Source organism: Semicossyphus pulcher, unplaced genomic scaffold (assembly GCF_022749685.1).
Source record: "Semicossyphus pulcher isolate SPU_LCO1_2020_fin unplaced genomic scaffold, fSemPul1.0.p SCAF_28, whole genome shotgun sequence".
NCBI lineage: Eukaryota > Metazoa > Chordata > Actinopteri > Labriformes > Labridae > Semicossyphus > Semicossyphus pulcher.
The window spans coordinates 3,822,375-3,828,401 of NW_027211702.1; positions in this window are offsets into that span (position 1 = coordinate 3,822,375).

The following is a 6,027-nucleotide window of genomic DNA, read 5'->3' on the forward strand; positions in this document are numbered from 1 at the left end:
TGATGTGTTTTCCTCGGTATGTGATTCACTGCCAGAGGGCTCAGCAGGTTATGTCCCCTCAGACCCTCCTCCCGTCCACTGGGAACAACCTAGACCAACCTCGCCCCAAAAGTTCAGAAATCGGGACTTAGAATAACTGTTATTGTTATTTTCATACTAAAACATTTTATCTTTGTATAAAGCTAGATTTTAATCATGAAGCTGGATCTAAATTGTTTATATTTGCAACTGAGATTGCTCTGTGAAGGGAACATGGGCAGAAATCTGTTATTGCAGATGAAACTGAAGCGTTTGCACCACCTGCTGGAGCATAATCAGTTTGTAATAAGGATCACATGTCAAAATAAATAAGGGGCTTCAAAATAATTATGTGAACAAATATAATCAAAATATGTGAGATAACAACAGACTTTCTAAGTAATCAAAAACATTTGTAAACTCAGTATTTGTCCCAGTTTGCCTCTCAGTCACTTCCTGCAGACACACTCTCATCCCCAACATCACTCTCTCTTTCTCTCTGTCTCCAGCCCCTGCTTGCTCCTCACAGGCCACGTACCTGCCATACTTGAGCTGTCCAACACATTCCTCGAGACTTCCCCCCAGACTTCTTTATTCCCCTGCTCACCTGTTCTAAATCTGTCTGTGTAGCCTAAAAAATGACAGCCTATTTCTGTCTGAAATGTCATTGTATTCCAAGACAGTTCCTTGACTTCAATGGAAAAATGCCAAGAGGTCCAGGAAAGATGTGAAGGGAAATCCACATGGTCTTAAAAAAAACGAAAATGGTTTTAGTTTCAGTATTTACTACTAAAAATTGGGGGGAAAAAGAAGTAATTTAGCAACCCGAATCACTTGATATGATTTGAGTTGAACTTCCAGCAAGCTAATTAACTAACTACTCTAATTACATGTAGGTCCCCAACACTGATTAATGACAATGTTAACATGCTAATTTTAAGCAGGTTTAATGTTTACGTAAATATGTGTTTATTGATATATTTAATATGTTTGCCATCTTAGATTAGCATGTTAGCTAGCATGAGTAGGCTACAGCTGACGTTAATGGGAATGCAATTTATTTTGCAGGTATTTACTTCTGTTGATTAAGAACAATCGCCTATTAATTGGTAAATTTGTCAATAACTAGCTCTCATATGAATGATTTACAAAAGATTATAATTCCAAGCAGGCAGTGGCCACGGTGAAGCTTCCATGTGTGTTACTGTGTGCGTGCTAACCAGCTAAACTCGGAGCATCACAGCAATTCACCATATTCATGCAGGAGCCATATTCCTCTGATTACACGCTCAGATTGGGAAGCCCACATGCTGTATTTTGTTGCACTATTGTATTCCAATTATAAGTTGTTTAAATCTGGCAACATCATCTTTTTATTGCTCCTGATTAACGACGGACATTGGGTCGTATGCCAAGCTAAAACAACACATTTGACAGCCCATTAGCTGCCCTTAGTCAACAGCTAATGTTAGCATTCAACTTCTTCCCAGCAAACATTACATTAGCTAGGAAATAAATTCCTAGGTAACATTACTTTAGCTAGGAATTTAAGCCTTAACTATTGAATCCTGTAACACTATTACCATATAGTTAGCTTCCAGCCTCTTCCTAGCAAACAGTAATCTTAGCAGGAAGTTGTTGAATGCTAATGCTAGCTATTATTTAATGTTACTACCTACTAGGTGACCAAATATGTAGTTTTAACTTGAAATATGACAAAAGTTCCCTCCTGGTTTTCACTTTTTATTGTCTTTTCAGTTGCGGATCAATAAAGAAGCGGTAAAATGATAATTTTCTGTCAGATTCACTACATTTATATGATTTACATTTCTCTGATTGATCAGTTCCACATAAATTAGGGAATCCCCATAATAATATTCATTCAACTGTCATGTTGGATGGCTGGATTATTATGTTACATGGCTTACTGACAACCAGCAACATCAACACTAGTGCTTTACCTGTCCACCCTAGCCTGTATCAGTCTCATCTGTAATTTGGACTATAACCACTCATGTCGTTTTTATTTAACTGTATTTCATATGCTTTTGTTAAATGTTATATAGCATTGTTAAATCATTGTATATCATATTGTATTATTTTTTTATTATTCTAGGTTGCCCAAAAACATCAGAATCAGAATCGGGGTTTATTGCCAAGTAAGTTTACACATACAAGGAATTTGTTTTGGTGATTTTGGTGCAGAACTATTAACACAGAACTAGAATAAAAATAAGTAAAAGACTTAAATAGAATAACATAAAAAATAGGCAATCTGAATAAAAATATAACAAGCAACACATATAATTGTTGTACATGTACAACTGGTGTAATTAATGACGAAGCTGGCAGCCTCTTGCCAGAGGGGAGGGTCTCAAAGAGACTGAGTCTGGGGTGAGAGGGGTCGGCCACAATCTTACCTGCACACCTCAGGGTCCTCGGGAGATGGCAGATTGCAGCCGATCACCCTGCGCTTGTCCTTGGCAGTGGCAGCAGTGTACCAGACGGTGATGGAGCAGGTGAGGATGGACTCAATGATGGGGGTGTAGAGGTTCACCATCATTGTCTTTGGCAGGTTGTCTTATTTAGCTGCTGTTGTTCTCACCACACCAGTTCACCAGATGGTCAATCTCCCACCTGTAGACAGATTCATCCCCACCAGAGATGAGTCCAATGAGGGTCGTGTTGCATATGTGGTCTGCATATGAAAACTAGCCTTTAAAGGGGGGGTGGTATTATGCTAATTTCAAGCTCCATTTTTCGAGCTGTGATACCTGCAGAGTAGCTTAGCATAATTTACAGCTCATAAAAACTCATCATTTTTCTCACACTGGTGTGCTGCGCAGGCCCTCATACAGCCTCTGCCTAAAACGATTCAGTCAGCTCTGTCCCTTTAAGAAACCCCGCCCCTACAAGCCCGCTTTCTTCTGGTTGGCCAGCTCTCCAAAGTCTGTGATGTCACAAAGTGCAGTGTGTAGGAAAAAACAGTCTGAAACCTGGCGTTCACAGCAGCCTGCAGACTGAGCTGAGAAGCCTGGGGATTACTGCAACATACTTTTACCTACAGATTTGAAACTGCACCCATGTTTAGTCCGGACATCCAACATTGTAAAATTATATATGTCTTAAAACAGCATAATATCCCCTCTGTAAGCAAAAGGCAGTGCGGTGCGCCCCGCGTTTTACAGCTTGCAAAACGTTCTCTGATAGGGACCTTAGTAGAACTTCGTTACTAAATAAAGGTTAATTCTGAAAAAATACTTATTATATTAACTCCATCCCGCTCAAGAGCGCCACCTGCAGACTGCCCGAAATTGTAGACAGACGGGGCCTGACTCTCAAGAACAAGAATATGTGCATTTTGAATTGAGGTCATGGGTTTCTGCGTGATAGGAAATGACTCTGTAAAAGGCCTTTATGAAACATTAATGTGCATTAATTCCAGTAATGGGTGCAGTCTATGCTCACTGCATGCTACACAACTAACTACAGACCACGTATACCTTCATCCATGTATGCAAAGAGAAAGAGAGCAACAAATTATTGATGTCTCTGGAAATAGCACAGCAGTGAATTTGACTCACAGCACGAAATAAAGGCTGTTTGACATGAGTTAACGCCAGCAGCAGAGTGATACCGCACTCTGATGACCTGATTCTGCAAACTGCACTCTACATTTTGAAGCCTTTTGATTGGCTCAGGACTTTAAAATGTGTCACCCACGCCTCCACGTTCACCCAAAAGTTCACAGCCAGTGTTTTAAAGAACTGTGCCGGCTTCATTGTGTGGGATCAAAAAAAAAAAAAGTGGCTGCAATAAAAGATCGGATGCCATGGATACCACTCCACACCATCGACATCCTCCGTCACGTATTGTTGTCACGGTAACGGCTGCTCCGGCGGAAGTGCGCACGTGACTCAGGTGAGAATGTGCTTCCAGAGCTCAACAATGTGCACACACAGGCCCTGTTGATCTACTCCACCAGGCCTTTTATGACACAGAAATGTGCCCGGATTATCGTGCCAGGAGCCCCGCAAACACCGCCCCCCGCTTCACACTCCAGGCTGTACATTGTGTATCAGCTATGATTCGTAACTGTATCTCCTTTCATCCATGTCAGCCTTCAAAACAAAAAAAAAGGGCCTAGAATGGTAGTGTATTGTGTGAATTTTACACTATAAAGCTGAAAACAAAACAAGAGTGCAGAGAGGACTTATCTGCATACATTTGCATCTTATTTTGAAATGTCTGAGCCCTTTGCAGCTGCAACACCCTAAAGCTAAAAGACTTGTTGATGAATTAACATTCAGCTACTACTGTAGCAATTAGCATAATTAACTCCAAAAAATGCATGAAGTGTCAGGTGAAGGTTAAGAAACATAGAAATGGGAGGCTCCAGTCGGCTATGTTACTTCTAAAAAGATTTGCAAATGTGTCCTCTATTCAGCAAGCAGAGAAAAAGTTGTAGCCATGTATGTATGTAGCCTGCGGCTAAATAAAGACTCCTGTTTCCCAAGTTGCAACATGTGTATCTATTTGTCTTTGGGAAAATAAGATATTTGTCCAACATTAGCTCATCAGGAATAAACACCACAAACTATTAACAGAGCTAGCTAACTTTGAGGTCACAAGAATTTGCTCTCAGTAGCTGTTAGTTCAAATGTATTCTTTTTTTGCAGTGATTCAAGTTGTTAATCCACCTTTATGCCATTTTGTGGGTAGTTAACTACACTTTTTTATTTGTATATTACCATTACACTTTGAAAACCATTGCTTCCCTACTGTAGTTAATGTGCCCAGATGTAGTCAAACTTCTGCAGTTTCACCAAAACCACTTAGAAAGGTTGAGTTCAATGTTGCATTTTAAGCAGGACTCAAACACTATCAATTTGGTTCAAGTCCTGTGTTTAAACCGTAATCCATTCATCCACCTCAACCTTATTTCTAAATTGACTTTAGCACTCCTTGTACTACTATTGCTGTACACAATATTATGAAATAGTTTGTGTGGACCAAGTCATTTGAGTGGAATAGAGCCATTCCATGAGCATTGATCATTAGCGTTAGTATAGATTGCATCACTGGGGCTTTCAACTGTATGTATTAATTCCCTTCAAGTGTTCTGAATATTGTTTATTAACATTACAGCCATAACAGTCTTTGAAAAGACTGATCGACCTTGGAATTACACAGGCAACCAAAGCAACTATGAATGACTCTTATTTTACTAGTTGCACAATAAATGGAAATATTCAGATAAATGTACATTATACAAAGTATCTGGTCTGCAAGCGCGTTTAAAAATATATGAGGTAGGAGTGCAGGAAATGTTTAGGCTATGTGTTGCTCGGCGGCCGTCCAGTCCCGGTCAAGTTGCAGAACAAGCTGTGCTGGTGGAGCCAAGTGCATGCTTTAAATAAAATAATAAGAGTTTTTTTATTACTCTGTACTACAATAAGCCTCTGGTAGAAATTCTGTATCTAAAAGCAACATCACATCTGAGGTTGTGCAGTTGTACTGAATATTAGCACAGCCTTGTGCCTATGACTAAAACACAGTGCTATTGTACTATTGCCATAGATTGCACAGGATAATCTCTAAATAAAAAAGTTATGTAATAACAGACCAAATATCGCGAGAGTTTCCCATCTAGAGACATTTTTTTTGCATAATTCCCAAACTAACTTCGGCTCAACAACTTATTCTAACTAACATTAGCTTTAGCTAAACTAGACTTCTAGGCGACCTTTGCTGTTGTTTAACTTTTTCTTGTGAGAAGTATTTTAATTTGTGGCCTGCGAACCCTTCGTAGCTTTCCCAAAACTCCTAATACTCTCAGACACTCAAACTATGGCCGGTTAGATACCAATTTACCAGTCCACCTCTCACAGGTGTTTTAGTAATTTAGCAGCATCTTCAATAACTAAGAGCAGTTAGATCCACCAGCAGATAACAGCGACACCCCCGACAGACCGTGGGAATATAACAGTTGGTGTTGCAGCAGGCGGG